The sequence below is a fragment of the Schistocerca cancellata genome, chromosome 2, assembly GCF_023864275.1.
Source record: "Schistocerca cancellata isolate TAMUIC-IGC-003103 chromosome 2, iqSchCanc2.1, whole genome shotgun sequence".
Classification (NCBI taxonomy): domain Eukaryota; kingdom Metazoa; phylum Arthropoda; class Insecta; order Orthoptera; family Acrididae; genus Schistocerca; species Schistocerca cancellata.
This window is the reverse complement of record NC_064627.1, coordinates 968,525,409-968,544,399: the sequence shown is the minus strand read 5'-3', so window position 1 is coordinate 968,544,399 and position 18,991 is coordinate 968,525,409. Positions and strand designations below refer to the sequence as shown.

At 40.8% G+C, this 18,991-nt stretch overlaps 1 long non-coding RNA gene across 1 annotated transcript in view; it reads right to left on the bottom strand.

Moving 5' to 3' along the window:
* The window catches only part of LOC126162928 (uncharacterized), a 145,831-nt gene extending 131,138 nt beyond the window's left edge, over positions 1 to 14,693 (bottom strand). Inside the window, exon 1 of the long non-coding RNA XR_007535134.1 lies at positions 14,611 to 14,693. This is a non-coding gene — a long non-coding RNA (uncharacterized LOC126162928). The remainder of the gene's footprint in view (positions 1 to 14,610) is intronic.
* Between the last annotated feature and the right edge of the window lie 4,298 nt (positions 14,694 to 18,991).

Here is an 18,991-nt window from a genome sequence, read left to right as displayed (position 1 = left end):
ACATTACAATACGCATAGTACATGAGCAGCACATAACGGTAACAGTAATAGCAATACAATGATAATAGATGTAATACGAATAAATGGAACTAAAGAAATATCAGCATTGTTAACACTGTGTTAAGCAGTTTCCTCTTCTTGTTCTTGCCGATTGTGGATAATGGTATTCAGCAGAAACATTTGGCAGCCGTACAAAAGGAATCAAACATGACGAAGTAGTTTTCTGGACAGAGAAAGCGCCAAGACTCATCAGGATAAGTTAAGCAGATGAAATGGAATCAACTCCCCGTTACGCGCGCGTTAATTCCTCACATGGTTATTATCGCCGATGATAGGTATTTGGACACAAGAACGGTGTGTATGAATGATTTTCGGAGGTTTCTATTTACGCATAGGGCATTTAAAACACATATACAGTGAGGCATACGCAATACAATAGGTGAGAAATATTTTTGTCAATTGTTCGTAAATAGCTCCAAAACCTCCCTGCGGAACACCTCTATCAAGGATGCTATCAAACGTCATACATCTCAAGAGCAATCCTAATCGATTTTCACTCATTTGTAAGCAACATGATACGAGTTATCGTTCGACCTCGATAAATTCTTTCTAGAACATCTCAGACTTCCAAAATATATATTACAAACAAATGAAAGCTCTGACCTCTTCAAAACATGTATCCTTAGCAGCACATGCCTACAAATGTTACAGCGAACTTAATCGATTTACATATTACTGCATGTTGCAATAATGCGTATTATATTTTGATCCAAGAACAACATCAGAACATCTATTTTTGCCTTTGTTACAAGAGCTGCATTTTTAGGTCCAAGTTAATGCGCAAAATATTAGATGATCTTATTCTGACATTGGTAGGATATTTACTTTTCTTCCGTTTAGTTATTCCATCTTTTTCTAAAAGGAATGTGGCCTCTGTAATTCAAATTTTTTATTATTTTTGACATTTTTTGTTCTGTTCCTGTATGAAAACCCTTTTCATGTACATAATCTTCATTTTCCGAGTCAGCAATATCGCCGTCAGGATCTTCATCACTCAGCTCATAGAACAATTTCAGACATATATCAGGATCTCTGCTAAATTCTGTCCTAGGCTTTTTACCTTTGATATTTATTCCACAAACTACTAGCCCGGACGATATTTACTTTTCTTAGGTAATTATCCTACTTAAAAAACAAATTACCTGTAATTAGTTTCGATAATCTAAAATTACCAAAATTGGATTGAATCTAGGAAAGCAATGAAGTAACATACACTTACTTTACTTCCACGCGGATGACCAATGTCCTCCATGCTGTAATAATTTTCCAGAAACGATGCAGCTTGGATACCAGAAAGGCAGTAATGGCTGAACCTAACGGATGGTGAGTTAACGGAAAGGCACTGAAAATGGCGCAAACTCAGTCCAGCCCAGTCAGACGAAATAGAGCGAAAAAATCATGTCAATTACGAGTTGTGCGAGCAGTAAAACCGAAACAGAGAGAAAGATGAGAAAAAATAATGTTGACAACGTGATAGATGTACTAGTTCGATGTTAGACAGATTGCGAATACCTGGGATGTACCGAAAGAAAAACTACTATGTTGATAACAGAGCTTCAGCCTCCTTCTGAATGCAGAATGGATTTGGATGAGACGCAGCGTGCAGGGCAGTTTGATTTTCAATGTGGTGTTGCAGGTGGAATTATGGCACGAATCTGATATGCGAGGAGGGGCGTTGAAGACACCAATGCCTGAGAAAGCGATGAAGAAAACAGAATGTGTGAAAATCACGTCGCTTATCCTGTCGCATCCAACCTAACTGAGCATGGAAGTGAATGACACATCAAACAACCGAGTGTTAACAAATACCTGAGGCAAGCATTCATGACTGGCTCAAAGATTCTGGAATTTTCACTGTTCGTGCGGTGTAGAGCTGTGTCGCAGCAGCAGGGATATGGCAGGACAAAAATTTAAATTAGGCAAGAGAGAGATTTGTTGCTTATGCAACAGCCTATTTTCTCAATTTAGATGGCCATTCAAGATTATCTATAGATCTCTTATTGTTTTTTGATTGATGGTATTGATTTATTCATCTGAATAGCATGTCAAACTGTGTTCAAGAACTTTTTGTGGGAATATAATGTTCTTGACATGCAAATATTGTTCCGATAGGGCATAGCAAAGGAAGGAAGAAAGTATACCTGAAAACAATTTTGTTTGTGAGATTGCGACCTGAGAAAGAAATTCGTCAGTAATTCTCCGATTCTCGCGCACACATTTTTTTCCAAAATTCTTCTTTTCTTCAGGAAAAAACGGCGATCACAGTTTTGCATTAAAAAACTAAACGCGATACACGAATGAAAGTATCTATTGCGAGGGTAGCTGAATCAATTATCATTTGCTACTACAGAAAACACGCTACGTATCAGTCATTATCTATAGTTTTTGAAAATGACAATTTACTTAATTTCTTCAAGGAAACTGGTCATTCAACAACTTCCGTGCAGACTGTTTCGCAACTCCCTGGGTGAGCGTTTTCGTAGTACATTCAAATAGAATTGTGTAAAACATAATTTCTGCATGTACCAAATACTCCACAAGCCACTATACGGTGCATGGCGGAGGATAGCTTGTGCACTGATAACCGTTCTATCTCCTGCTCCAGTTTCATATGGAACGAGGGAGAAACGACGGTCTTCGTGCCTCTGTACTAGGTTTAATTTCTCGTGTCTCGTCTTCACGGTCCTTACGCGAGATGTGCGCAGGTGGTAGTAGAATCGTTCTGCAGTCAGCTGCATATGCCGCTTCTCTAAACATTTTCAGTAGTGTTTAAGAAAAAGAACGTCGCCTTCCCTCCAGAGATTCCCGTTTGAATTTGCAGAGCATGTCCGTTACATTCGCGTGCTGATCGAGCATACCGGTAACAAATCTAGCAACACGCCCCTGCACTGATTCCATGTTGTCCTTCTATCCGACTTGGTGGGGATCCCAAACGCTCGAGAAATACTCAAGAATGGTTCACACTCGTGTTCTATACGCAGCCTCGTTTATAAATAAACTACACTCTCCTAGAATTCTGCCAGTAAACCGTAGTCGAGCATTCGCCTTCTCTACAGCCGACTTCACGTGCTTCGTCCATTTCATACCGCTTTGCAATGGTAAGACCACATGCTAAATCGACGTGACTGTGACAAGCAACGCACCACCAACAGTGTATTAGAAAATTACATTATTCTTTTTCCTACTCATCCGCATTAGCCTGTATTTGTCAGCACTTAGAGCAAGTTGCCCTTCATCACACTAAATAAAAATTCTGTCGAAGTCATCCCGTATTCTCCTACAGTCACTCAACGACGACACTTTAGCGTACACAACAGCGTCATCTCTTGTAGAGAACAAGAACGATCATATCACACTTCTTTGAGGCACTGCTGACAATACCCTCGTTTCTGATGAACATTCGCCATCCAAAACGACGTACCATTGCTTAAAAAGTCTTCGAGATATTCACACATGTGAGAACCTATTCCGTATGCTCGGACCATTATTAATTGTCTACTTTGGGGCACTGTGTCAAACGCGTTTCGGAAATACAGGAATACGGAATCTGTGTGCCGCACTTCATTCATGGTTCGTCAGAAGTGCGAGGAAAGGGCAAGCAACGTACGAGCTCTTGTCCGTTGTCTTGGTCGTGCGTACACTTGCGACCTCAACGAAGGAAAAACATTTCAAATGCAGTAGCCGACATACGTTTTAGGAATCTCATAAACTTGGCTGCTTGCGCACGCGACAGGGAAACGCGTGTGCATGGATGTTTTGCTTATGTGGCAACCTTTAGTGGAGATTAAGATTTTGTTCTTCTGCACCGTTATTCAAGAAAATGACAGTTAATGCAATTTGGTGCAATATGCTTGACATGCGACTTGCAGTAGCCAGTTTTTCGTACCAATGATGGTCGTTGACCAAAAGCGGTAGTAAATCAATAAACTGTTCTACTTCAGACAACGGTCATGAGTTTCCTGAAGGAAAACAAATAGTTTCAGTCTGTCAAGCACGTTTTTCGAGTGTCTATAATTTAAGTATTTATATTGTACACCCTCGTATTACGCCATCGGCTTGAAAATGTACGCGAACGGAATGTTTTGAGGCACGCACTACACCTACTAGGATGTAAGAAAGATGATTACGAAAAAAAAAAATATTTGAATTATAAATTTATTTCCATTGTTAGCCTTTGAGTCTTGATGAAAATGACAGTCATACGTTTCTGCTCTGTACAAAACGAAATCCTTTACATGAAGAGGTACGGTGAAAAAGATGTGAGTGACGTTTTCTAAACGCAACATAGCAGTCAGCGTGAATAAAATTAAAGAGAAAAGAAGAGCAATCAAATCTACAAGATAAGTTCTTCAAAGAACATCCCTTTTTGTGGTCATTTACGAAGAAAATTTCGTGATTTAGTGGAGATTAAGATTTTGTTTGCTACGTAAATTCTGAGGTAGGGACAACAACTGCAACATTTTTTCGTGCAGAATTTAGAGGTTAGTTGCGTCGTGAAATTGTGACTTCGTAATGAACACTTATTACAGAAGTATGAAGCCAGAAGCTATTCGTGCACGTTGTCGAATAGTTCTTAAGTAAAGAATCTGTTATTATGATGACAAAAATTTTAACGGATGTTAAAAGATTGGCAGGTGGATCTGCTTAGCGTCTGAAACAAATAAACTGATAACCAGACGGAAAAAAAAGAAAAACGTCGCTCTGTTTTCAGAAAATGCAGCCGTGGTATGCATTGTCCGTGAGAAGAAAGGAATGAAGGAAGAGGTAGTAATACAAATTGAGTATCTACAAATTTAACAGTTCCTGATTACCAGCAGGCTTAATAAATAAAATTTTTAAATTACCGAGAGAAAATAAGCTTATATGTAGATATGTACTTAGTTTTGACATACTCTCGGTTTGATAGTGTGTAATTAATAAACGGGAATTATGTCAACCCCAGTATTATTCGTGTAGGCGTACATGCCATAGGTGCAGTATTTACCTGTTACAGTGGCAGTTTGTTAACCGCGATCCCTAGTAAGCAACTTGCATATTCATATGTGCATACTACAAAATGTTTAATAGAGCAGAAAACATCACATGAATTCTGCAATGCACAAACAAATAAACGGTTAGAAACTGTTTCATAATACTACCTGCCTAAGAGTTTCATCTCTCCTGTCGTTTAAGTGTGATTGTCGATCTTGCGTTTTTTCTCAGAAAACGTTCACTAACCGCTTTAGTGTCCACTCATACAAACAAAAATCTGTACCGTTTTGAATTCATACTAGCATAAAAAAGAAATAAATGGCCTTTTTTGTTTAAAATAGGAAGTAACGTTTTTGTTAGAAAAGTTATAGTTTAAATTGCCATTTAATGACAATATATAGTTGGACAAATTTTGATTGTTTTCTCTAACGTTTTTATTTCGTGCAAGAAGACCAACTCTGTAAGTCTAATTGTTTTTCCTCATATTAGGCTATTGACGATTTCGTAAAGGGAAGTGGCTGCAAATTGTTATGAAGTCAGTAAGAATCGCTCTGCAATAGAACAGTGTACCGTGCCACCGAATAGACAATATCTGTTACTTTTAAAACACTGGTTTGAAGCATTACATAGTTTAACAAAAGTACGAATCACCATAGAGTTTACAAAGAAATCAAGCTTCTCGACGACTACAACGCCTGAATATAAATAGTTCTAATTGCGCACAACGATTCACACTGTATTTCAGTCTTACTATTACTGACACTGTTTAAGTTTAATTTACTGTAGATGATACCGTCGTACCGAGACCAGTTATAATGTATGTCTCCTTGTAACAAGCAGGATATGTCAGTTCAAGGAACGAAGGAAGGCAAAGGTGTGAAACAACAGGATCTTGCGTAATAAACTACTGCGGTGTTTAAACCTACCTTCTGGTTCAGCACAGCTTTAATACCTTAGATTTCCGTTATCTCTGAGTTTTGTCCTGTTATATTAACTTTGTGGTATTTGTAAAACAGACTTATAATTCATACAATGTCATTTGTTTTGAAAGCAAACGAGCGAACTCATTTCCATAGTTCGAATTGAAACTGATTTATTATTTTGAGAAAACTTACATGGGGCTGCAGTCTTGCTATGTACTTCTACTACACCTTTCTGTAAATGCTGGAAAGGCTACATACATAAATTAGCAGCGGAAAAATCTTACACGGAAAACGTTACACAGAAACCTTGGACTGTTGGGAAGTGAGAAACAGTGTATGAACAACGACAGTGAAATGCGCGATGCAAAATTTGGCAGAGTGTTTAAGCTTCATTCTTGTTATGTCTTCCACGATAACTGGAAAGCGAAACTGACAGTTAGACATCCCGAAAGGAAAAAGAACCGCATGAAACTATGCTCAGATAACTTAGTTCCAGAAAAAATGAAGATAAAAGTATAAATTTATGTCGCAGTCTAGTCAGACCACCACCAAACGGCTTAATTTGCATTGAAACATATGTCTGATCTTTCTTCCTGAGAACACAGATGTTTTTTCAAAATACCTTAGCAAACAAAAGTGCGTTAGGAAGTTATGTACATTGGTATTTGGCTAGCCCAAAGCTGCACATGATTTCAGCTTATATGGCTGCATAAATGAAACGTTTTTCATCGTAATGTTTGCCGTGAAAATGTTCCACGTTACATGTAACTATCAACATGCTGTTGAAGTATTTTCTCAAACTAACGCTAGCGTATGAGACACTGTCTTAGCTCTCGTAAATTCTCTTAACAATCCTTGAAATAACGAAAACAAATATCACACTTCTTCGACTACTTGATAATGAATTTAATCTGCGGCAAATTTTAGGTACTTTGTTCCTAGACAAGTAAAGCATAGAAGATATTTAATTAACAGCAACGTCTAGTTTTTTCATAATAATTTGTAGAAAATACTCATACCGTTTCATAAAAGATAAGTCAGTGGTAACGATAGTCGGTCACTAAATATATACGATGTTTCCAGAATGAAATTTTCACTCTGCTGCGGAGTGTGTGCTGATATGAGACTTCTTGGCAGATGAAACTGTGTGCCGGACCGAGACTCGAAGTATGGAAGGTAGGAGACGAGGTACTGCTCGAAGTAAAGCTGTGGGGAGGGGTCGTCAGTCGTGCTTGGGTAGTTGAGATGGTAGAGCGTTTCCCCGCGTAAGGCAAATGTCCCGAGTTCGAGTCTCTGTCCGGCACACAGTTTTAATGTGCCAGGAAGTTTCATGTACGATGCTATTTTGCCAAATCGACTCCGGGCGTATCACCTATTTTTAAAAGCGTACATACCTTTTTACATACATTCTTTAAATTTCTGTATGTTACTGGGATAAAATACGGGGAGCGAAAGGTTATCTGCATCTTTTACAGAAACAGAAGGCTGCTACAAGTGTCGGAGGGCATGAAAGGAAAGCAGAGGTTTAGAAGGGATTGGACGAGACAGGCTCGTAGCCTATTCCCAATGTTATTTAGTGTGTACATTGAACAAGCTGTGAAGGAAATCAAGAAGAATTGTAGAAAAGTTTGACGATGACGTTGTAATTGTCAGACACTTGGAGGTACAGTTGAACGGAGTGAACGGTGTCTGGAAAGGAGAATGTAAGATAAAAGCGAGAAATTTGTTGACATCGAGTGTAAATTTCAGTGTCAGGAAGTCTTTTCTTGTGACCTTTCACGGAAGTGAAATGTGGACAATAAAAAGTTCAGACAAGTAAAGAGTAGAATCTTATGAAATGTGGTGGTACAGAAGAATGCTGAAGATTAAATGGGTGTATCGCGTAACTAATGAGGAGTTACAGAATAGGATTGGGGAGAAAAATTTGTGGCATAACTTGATTTGATAGGACACATTCTGAGACATTAAAGCATCGTCACTTCAGTACTGGGGGGGGGGGGGATGTGTTCGTGTTTGTGAGGGGGTGGGGGTAAGAAATTGCAGAGGGAGGCCATGAGACAAGTACAGTTTGCAGGTTTAAATGAACGTCTGTTGCAGTAGTTATTCGGAGGTGGAGAGACTTGCTCAGCAATGAATAGCGTGGAGAGCTGCATCAAACAAGTATTTTTTTTTACTTTATTTTAACTTAGAAATGTGTCGCAGCATTTTGGAGCGACATACTTAAGATCAGAAGCATTAAACGTGGAGAAACGTGCATTGAATGTATTGCTGCTTCAAATATATAGTAAACGATAGATATGCTCTCGAGCCGTTGAATATGAGCACGTTTATTATTACTGGAAACTGCAAATCGGAATGTATTTATTGTAACTATATATGAGAACAAACTGCATTCTTCTATTAGCTAATTAACTTCGTAGTTACGTTTATAATATCATTTGTTATTCAGCGTCGCTGAGCGATCTTTGACATTTAAAATATTAACTTCCTGTACATGAAAGCGGTATTTAATGCATATTTGTAAATAAAAGAATTAGAGCAAAAAAAACCTCTCAGCTTTAGTATCCATAAAATACTGGTACGGTAGCTTATATTATTTTAGTCTGCTGGCATACTAGTAAACGATAATTACATATTTTACTCTTTCGTGGTTTTTCTGACTGCTACAAAATCATTAAAACTATTATTACTTGTTTGTAAACGCTTAAAAATATAATTGTCTACTTTACAAAACTTGTTACTAAGTAAAATTTTATTGATTGTAATTAGAAAAACACAAATATACAGCGTTATTTTGTTACATTGAATGCCGAATACAGCTAGAACGTTATGTGTAATTCCTTCTGCATAACGTATAAGTCCAAGGAAAACATAAATAACCCCTATAAATAAATTTGTTTTTGGACGGGATCCGTCTTAAGCAAAATACAATTCGTCTTCTCTTCTATCACCTACACAGGTTTCACTTAAGTTTCAACATCATCAGTGGGATTTCATTTTCCTTCTTATTACCACGTACTGTGGGTTTCCAGGTCTTTTATGTTCCGCTTTACAGTTGTTATCCTTTGACAGCGACGTTTTGCTGCTAGTTTGTAAACAGCAACAGCGACAGTTTTGCAGTTTCTCACAGTGAAGAAAAAAACAGAAAACAGAAAAAATTATACTGTGAAAGGAAAACAGCTGTGACACAAAAAATAAAAAAGAACAGAAAAACCCCAGAATGTGGCAACAATACAGAAAATAAAAGCCCAATAATAATGCTGAAACTTCAGCGAAACATGTCTGGGTAATAAAAGAAAGGATAAATTATGTTTTGTTCCAAACATAAAATTATTTGTAAGCATATACGGACAGAAGGGCTTCAAAGTTAAGAGGAAGAAAATATCTAGAACAATCATTCAAGAAGAGAATTCTAAAATAGTTGTGACATCAGTCTCATCAGTCACTTGTGCATTGTAAATAGTGAATGAAGCAAGCGTTGCTGGTCTGCATGCTAAACTTAATTTAATTTACTTATAACATAAATCCCTCTCTCACTGTATGTACCGGAGTGGAACAGAACAGAAAACCGCTAACGTTAGTTAGAAGTACTCTCCACTTTTTACCGTGTAGTGACTTGCGAATGTGAAAATCACGTAAAATAAATGAGTGATTACTGAGGGGAAGAGGAACTAGACATGACTGTAATCTTTTTGTATGTACATTACGAAATTAACTCCACTATGAGCGAAAGTTGTCACCGCCCTGAATTACAGTTTCGAAATATATCGATGTCCCACAACGAATACCATCGTGTGAGATGTAGAAAATAACATACATGTTAAATCACCAGATTAGGAATATTGTTTTTAAATTACAACAATAATTTATTTTAGGGTTTTATCTCTAGGCGTTGCTGAGCTGCAACTCCATTCGTAAGAACTACAATGACGTTTATGAGCTTTACACCTCAATCAGTTTGTCATCTAGTAGCAGTTTACATAACGGATAACATAACATGTCTGTCAATAATGTGAAATCACCCCGTTAATGAGAGAAGAGGGCATCTGCAAACGAAATCACAGATAACACTCCAGTGCGCGCAGTGTTTATCCAGTATCTCCTGTCCCTAACAAGTACGCATGAGAACGGATACCTAATAATTTCAGTGACGTGTTGCTAGGATCGTTACGGATGAGTATCACCCATACGAAAGCTTAACAGAAATGCTTTGAGAAGTTACATGAAAATCTTTGGAAGAAGGGCGACGCTGTTTTCGCGAAACCCGACTGGATAAATTTAGAGAATCGCTGTTTGAGGGAGACTGTCACAATTCCGCTATCACCCTAGTACATCTCAGGTAGGGATCGAGACGATGAGAGAGATTAGGGTTCGTGCCGTGAGTTACATTCACTTCTCCCTCTCTCACTGTCTGTACCGGAGTGGAATAGAACAGAAAACTGCAACGTTAGTTAGAAGTACTCTCCACTTTTTACCGTGTAGTGACTTGCGAATTATACAGAATGCTGCTGCAGCTGTCTAAAGATGGAGTCAAAAATACAGTTGAGGTTGCGAACATCGACAACTGGTCCTTGTCATAAAAATCTAAAAAAGGTGGTAGAGAAATCGCACTGAAAGGCGAGACGGAAGGGAGACCGTAAGCAGTGAAGCACGAGAGAAATGTGTGTTAGCAAAATCTACGGAGAAAAATAGGGGAAATATTTTTTAATAATGAAAGGCGCCCAAGAGAAAGCTGACTGGGAGATCTGAAAAAGACGTTAAGACTTAGCATGAACTAATGGGGCGGGAAAAATAAGAGAGCACGTTCAGTGGACTGGATGAAAGAAGCTCTATGCAGAGACTGACTGTTGCAGTCAGTGTGACCTTGGACGGTGTGGCGAAGAAAGCCAGTACAAGGAAGGAACATCTGGAGACAGACAGGAAAAACAGGCTTGCAAAGGCTTGAAGAATATGAAGATAGGTATTGCGAGACGAAGGAGAAGGCGGAGATCCAAATTTATTGAGAGGTTCCCCTAACCTTGCTTGTTATTTACATTTTTGGCAGACGTAAATAATGTTTTATGTGCTCAGTACGTATGCACAACTGATCGGCCACTATAGAATTGTTCATATTGTTTACATTATGTCAGGGATGACCTCTAGATATAGATGTAATCCTTCATAAACTGATAATGCTTTTTACAAAGACTACATTTTACGTATTGTGCGTGAATTGTATTAAGCACGAAAATAGGATGTTTCTTGTCAGAAGGATGATGTTTTAAAGCAACACTTTTAACTTCGTTAAACAATTTTATTGTGTCTTCATTTCTAGGTAAGTGGTTTGAGAGCCTTCGACTGGATAAATTTCACACTATTCCGTAATAACCATGTTAGTGTCTGCCTCAGTAATACTTTATTTTTAAATGTGATTCATATTCTTATTTCTTCTGCGTTAAAAAAGACATGATTTTTCGTGTTGCCTAAGAATAAGTATACATTTTAAAATACTTTGTGGATGCTGTCATAAGCGGATACTATTTTTCTCTTGGACCTAAATATATTTCAGTGCTGTTGCATCATCACCAGTGAGATGTTCTCCCGCTTAGCCCCACATTTGCTTTATTTCTGAGTGCGCCAGCGTTGAGTTGTACAGGCGTGCTTCACAGTTTGGGGGCAAAAAAGGAAACTCGTTAACAAATGGTGGGAGATTGGCGATTGTATCGTCCAAGACAATGCTCATAGAAATAAACAAGAGTGGAAGTAAGTAATCAAAACAAACTCACTGATGGTACAACAGCACTGAAACATGTTAGACCGAAGGGACCAACGATAAAACTGTATTTTGTCGAAGGTGAAATTTTCAAGTACTTCATTGCTGAGTTAACACGGGCTTAAGTAGTGAGGTTCTAAAATCACAAGATGACAGCGTGCACTACGAGCACATTAGGCAAATGACTGTAAAATGAACTCCTAATAAATTTCGCTGACTGTAAGTAATGGACATAAAAGTTTGTGTGGTGCTACTAGACGTGTACCACGAAAACTTAGCTAGGTGTGATTTTTCCTGTTATGTTCGCTTATCCTATGTCGTAATTGATTCTAACGATGATAAGAATGGAAAAAGTGTCTATGCCCACTTAAAGTTTGTTTAATAATAAACATATGTCAGTTGTTTTTTGTGCTAAAGCTTTGTCAGTGACGCTCTACAACAGATTTTTTTTTTCGCAACTAGAAACAGTTCATAAGAAGAATCAAGTCTAGTAGCTTAGGGTTTCTAAGTTAACTGACTTCCGAGCCATACAGTGAGACATGACTAACAATTCTTTCATACAAAAGAACCTACTTCGTGTTTTTTTATTTTATATATTTCAGCGTGGAACAGGAATGTTGGGGTATACGCGACCGCAGGCTTCTACCAGCTAATGTTGGAACTAGGCTGCAGTAGTAATTTTTGAATGACATGAACGGGAAGCAGTAGTTGGAAAAGTAGTGATACAGGATTGTACCGCATCCGCGGTGTTATTTACCCGTACATTGGACAAACAATGAAGGAAAGCACGGATAAATTTGGCATGGGAACTGGGGTTCAGGGAGAAGAACATAAAATATCGAGGTAAGTACAGGCCTACTGTCTTAAGGAAACACAGTGGCGGTCTTGAAAATAGGTACATAATAATAACAATAATTATGATAATTAATGTAATTATTATAAACAAAAACTTTGAAGTTTGACAATGAAATTTTAAGACCTTGGAAGGGCAGCTAACGTCGTGAGTAAAAGAGTTATAAAATGAACATCAATAAAAGTGGAACGTAGGTAACGGAGTGTAGTCGAATTAACGCAGGCAATGCTGAGCAATTAAATAGTGAAACGAGACACTGCAAGCAGTAGATGAGTTTTGCTATTTATGCAGAAAATAGAAGACGACAATCGAGTGGGGTTGTAGACTGGCTATAGCAAGAAAAGTGTTTCTAAGAAACAGAAATTTGCTAACGTGAAATATAAATTTAAATTTTAAGAAGTCTTTTTCTGAAGACATTTGTTTGAAGTGTAGCCTTGTGCGGAAGCGGAACGTGGACGATAAACATTTAACACAATATGTGAAAAGAAGGTGTGACTGTAGTGTTACAGAAGAACGTTCAAAATTAAATAGATAGACTGATTAAGTAATCAAGGACAAAAGAAGGTCAGCATCGGTCATAATGTTGTCTATACTTTTTGTCGCATTGTAGATCTAGATTTCAATTGACAGTGTATTATAAGTAGTCATGTAGACATACTAATGCTTGTACATGGCAGAGTTAGATGTCAACATGTGTCGTTATAATAACGTTCAGTCTACATGACTACTTATAACGCATTGATGACAGCTGCTTTGTCAGTTGAAGGCAGAACCATTACGACCGATGCTGACCTTCTTTCTGTCCAGGATTGCGTCACAGTCGTATAGCGTAATCATGCCCAGGGAATCAAACATGATGTCGATTAAGTAATGAAGAGGTAACGAATCGAAATAGGGAGAAAAGAAATTAGACTTAAGAACGCGTCCTGGCAGGGCAGATGCTGAGGCACCAAGGAATAGTTGATTTGGTATCGGAGGCAACTGTTCGGAGAGGGAAGTTTGGACACAAGTAGGCAGATTCAAATGGGTGTAAGATGTAGCTGTTAGACAGAGATGAAGAGGCTTGCGTTGGAGAGACTAGTGGAAAGATGGTTCAAACCGTCAGACTGGGACAACAATAGTAGGCTTTCATGAACGTATTGTTTGAATAAAAGCCTCCTAGACCAACTCATGCTGGACTGTGGTCCAAATTACAGTCGGTGACAAATGTGGTGCATGTTGCACGAGTGACAGGGCCACATACTGAGGAGGACTTACACATCATATCAAAAACACCTTCGGCCGTCTGTATTTCAAATTTTATTTTACTTATGCAACCAGTTCAAATGGCTCTGAGCACTGTGGGACTTAACTGCTGAGGTCATCAGTCCCCTAGAACTTAGAACTACTTAAACCTAACTAACCTAATGACATGACACACATCCATGCCCGAGGCAGGATTTTAACCTGCGACCGTAGCGGCCGCGAGGTTCCAGACTGTAGCACCTAGAACCGCTCGGCCACCCTGGCCGGCAATGCAACCAGTTTCGGCGTTTCATCCCCTATTTCGATTGCACATGAGATTGGATTCTTCCCATACGTCGGTCAAGCGCCTGAAGATGGCGTAGTGAAACTCCGAAACTGGCCGCATAAGTAAAAACTTGGGCCGTTTTATACGGAACAGAGGAAGTGCCTCACCCAACCCGTATACAGATGGACTCACGGGGACTCGAGAAGGACGTTGCTGAATGTGTTAGTGTATGTCGCGTACCGTTTCCGCGTTACCAGTGAGCGCGGATTGATTCGCGATGTCGGCCATTGTGGCTACCAGAGGAGGGACGGGCCATTTGCGATGCCATAGCGGAACCCCGTCAGGAATCTAGGCGCCCTATTCTCTGTGACGTAGGTTCGTGGGGGAGGCCGGCTGTGCGCGAGGCGTATCGATCGCGCGCACTGCCGCCCCCGGGGCACGCGGCGCCGCTAAGACGCCGGCGGCTCGACGGAGATTCGCGACCAGAGCAGAGCACGCGGGGGCAGTGCCGGGGCCAGCTGTACGGCGCTGCGGTACTGACCTGCAGCAGTGCGGCGGCGGAAAGACGGCGGCTCGGGGACCGCTGCGGGCTGCCGCCGGAGCCTCACTGAGCGCGCCGTCTCTTCTTCTTGTAGTGGTGTGGCGGCGGCGGCGGCGGCGGCAGCAGCAGCGCCGGCCCACCCCTGAAATAACTGCTGAGAGGGGAAGCGCCTCGGCGCGCCAGCTGCATTCCGAGCGCGGCGCGTCCCTTGTGTTCCAAGACGGCCGCGGGCCAGGTAGTCGCCTCCAGGCTGCAGGCTCCAGGCTGCAGGCTCCAGGCCGCCTCGCGTAAACAACCGCCGGGCCCTGCCGGCCGCGAGGGGCCGGCCGGCAATTTAAAACTCGCCCCCGGCGCGCGGCGCTGCGCGCGACCGTTAAAAAGATGTTACGCGCCGCAACGGAAGCCGCGCCGGCTGCGGCGCCTCGTAAACTGTTTTAAAATCCCTTCTCGGGCCGACGTCTTTCTACCTGAGCGTCTCTGCTAGTGCGTGTGTGTGTGTTTGGATGTGTATCTGTGTGGGTACGTGCGTGGGCAGCCGGTATTCGGCGAACGGGTAATAATCTTCTTCGAGGAAGGAGGACCCTAATCACGAATAACAGCCAAATTCCAGCAGATGGAATTGCGAAGTTGCAGACATAAGTGGGATTCTTAGCCACATATGTAATAGCTCTCTGGAGCAGGGTATTTTCCCACATAGACTGAAGTATGCCATTGTTAAACCAATGCATAAAAAGGGGGATACGTCTGATGTCAACAACTACCGCCCAATCTCTCTTCTGACTGCCTTAACAAAAATTCTTGAAAAAGTAACGAATTGTAGAGTAGCTTAACACCTTTGTAAAAATAAAGTTTTAACAAAATGTCAGTTTGGTTTCCAGACAGGTTTTTCAACGGAAAACGCTATATATACTTTCACTAATGAAATATTAAATGCTCTGAGTAACCGGAAGTCACCCGTTGGGATCTTTGATTTTGTAAATCGTGGAATACTTCTAGATAAACTCAAGTACTGTGGTATGAATGGAACAGCGCTCAAACTGTTTAAATCATACCTAACTGGAACAGTGCCGAAAGTTGAAATAAGCAGTTCACATAATATGCAAAAAACTGGTGATTTCTCAAACTGGGGAACAATCAAGAATGGGGTGCCGCAAGGTTCGGTCTTGGGTCCTCCGCTGTTCTTAATATATATTATATATAATATATATACTTGCCATTCTATATTCACGAAGATGCAAAGCTGGTACTTTTTGCCGATGATACAAGTATAGCTATCACACCCAACAGACAAGAATTAACTGGTGAAATTGTAAACGATGTTTTTCAGAAAATCATTGAGTGGTTCTCTGCAAAAGGGCTCTCATTAAACTTTGACAAAACATAGTACATACAGTTCCACACAGTAAATGGAATGACACCATTAATAAATATAGACTTCGATCAGCCGGACGTGGTGGCCGAGCGGTTCTAGGCGCTCCAGTCCGGAACTGCGCTGCTACTACGGTCGCAGGTTCGAATCCTGCCTCAGGCATGGATGTATGTGATGTCCTTAGGTTTAAGTAGTTCTAAGTCTAGGGAACTGATGACCTCTGATGTTGAGCCACATAGTGCTCAGAGCCATTTATTGACTTCGATCAGAAATGGGTAGCTAAAGTAAAATATTCAAAATTTCTAGGTGTATGCATTGATGAGGGGCTGAACTGGAAAAAACACACTGAGGATCTGCTGAAACGTTTGAGTTCAGCTACTTATGCTATTAGGGTCATTGCAAATTTTGGCGATATACATCTCAGTAAATTAGCTTACCACGCCTATTTTCATTCTCTGCTTTCGTATGGCATCATATTCGGGGGTAACTCATCATTGAGTAAAAGAATGTTCATTGCACAAAAGCGTGTAATCAGAATAATTGCTGGAGCTCATCCAAGATCATCCTGCAGACTTCTTTATGGCAACTCCTTCTACTCATTAGACGAATTTTTGGATATAGTAAGTGGGTAATTTCCCCAACCCCCACAAAAAAATTACAAATATTATGTGTCATGTAATATTTTGTGTATTGTAATATCATGTATAGACACCTTTTATTAACCGGACACGTTCCACATTATTACGAAGTGTCGTATTCATGATCTGTGGAACAAGTACTAATCGAATCTAACCTGCCTTCGTCGCCTAGGAGCACATGCGCTGCGTTGTTGCCTTGTAAAGGCGAAGATCGTCCGTGCTGATCCTGGCCCTGGACACGGTTTTAGATGTGCCCTACTATGCGTCTATCGTGGGAATAGAGGTCCATCTATTATACAATCATCTCTTCTTTTTTCATGTCCCAAATTGTTTCTGCACAGTTGTACCATCATCAGTACTTTTATTCAGGTCTGTAAAATGCAGACGTGTCTTAAGTAATAATAATTGTTGTTGGACCGAAAATTAGTCCTAAAATATTGTCATCTCTGCTTTGGTTATTACCTTGTTCTCTAAAATGTTAGGTTCCATAGAAGCTTCTTTCCATTACTGTACAGCGTGTCTCACAATGAACAGAGAAGACACGCAGGTCAAAGTAGACACTTATACAATAAAAAACCTTCCAGTAAACATAGATCCTCAAATGAACCGACTGAGAGGTAGTGGCGAGACACCATTGACTGTAATATGAACTATTGTCCCACTTAGTAGAAATGCATTTAAACTGTAAGTTCATACACGGCTCACATTAGCAAGAAATACGTTAAGGATTCAACACGTCCCATCTCCCTGCTATTCCATGCACCATATTCCCACTCGGATGCATTAGATCACTGGTCTCTGCAGTGAGCTAAGATATCTTTCAAACACTCCTCTAACATCTGGTGAACCTTGACTAGACTCCTTCAGTTCTCCAATCGTACCAACAGGAATGCTATGTTCTGTGACTTTTGAGACGGTGCCACACAGAAAAATCCAGAGGAATAAGGTGAGGTGGTCTTGGGGACCAAAGTGCAGGTCCTGCTAGGCCTCTCCACGTTGGACCATACTGCCGCGTTAGATGTCTGCATCTACATCTACATACATACTCTGCAACCCACAGTACAGTGAGTGGCGGAGGGTACCCTGTACCAGTTTTAGTCATTCCCGCCGGCCGGAGTGGCCGAGCGGTTCTAGGCGCTACAGTCTGGAACGGCGCGACCGCTACGGTCGCAGGTTCGAGTCCTGCCTCGGGCGTGCATGTGTGTGATGTTCTTAGGTTAGTTAGGTTTAAGTAGTTCTAAGTTCTAGGGGACTGATGACCACAGCAGTTAAGTCCCGTAGTGCTCAGAGCCATTTGAACAATTTAGTCATTTCCTTTCCTATTCCACTCGTAAACAGAGCGACGGAAAAAGACTGCCTTCGTGCCTCTGTATGAGCTTTAATTTCTCGTATCTTATCTTCATAGTCCTCGTGCGAAATGTAAATAGTTGGCAGTAGAATCGTTCTGCAGTCAGCTTCAAATGCCGGTTCTCTAAGTTTTCTCAATGATGTTCTTCGAAAAGAATGTCACCTTCCCATCTGAGTCCCCGAAAACCAGCGTGTTGGTCGAACCTACTGGTAAAAATGGTTGGTTCAAATGGCTCTGAGCACTATGCGACTTAACTTCTGAGGTCATCAGTCGCCTAGAACTTAGAACTAATTAAACCTAACTAATCTAAGGACATCACACACGTCCATGCCCGAGGCAGGATTCGAACCTGCGACCGTACCGGCCTCTCGGTTCCACACTGTAGCGCCCAGAACCGCACGGCCACTCCGGCCGGCAAACCTACTGGTAACAAATCTCTGAGTTGCTTCCACATCTTCCTTTAACCCTGCCTGGCGCAGATAAACAGTCGAGCAGTGCTCGAGGAAGAGTCGCACTGGCGTCCTACGTCCTATATGTGGCCTCCTTTACAGATGAACACGATTACCCAAAATTCTCCCAATAAATCTACGTCGCCCAATCACCTTCCCTACCACAATGCTGACACTGTCGTGTCGTGACTGTGTCAATCAGTACACTGCCAATGTTGTATCACAACATTACAGGTTTGTTTTTGCTACTCATCCACTGTAACTTACGTTTCTCTAAATTTCAAGCTAGCTGCCTTTCATCACACCAACCTGAAATTTTGTCTAAGTCATCTTGTCTATCTATCTATATCCGAATCCCGCTCCAGCTACTGCCGGGTCTGGGTGCTGACGAGTCCTCTCCATTTGGCTCGGTCCTCCCACCACTTTTCTTCCTCCAATTGCTGCCAGGTCACACCTCTCCTTTCAACAGATATTCTCACTCCCATTTTCCACCGTGTTCTTGGGCGCCCTCTAGGTCTTTTCCCATCCATCTTTAGTTCTTCCATAATTTTGGGGAGTCTCTGCCCATGCATCCTCT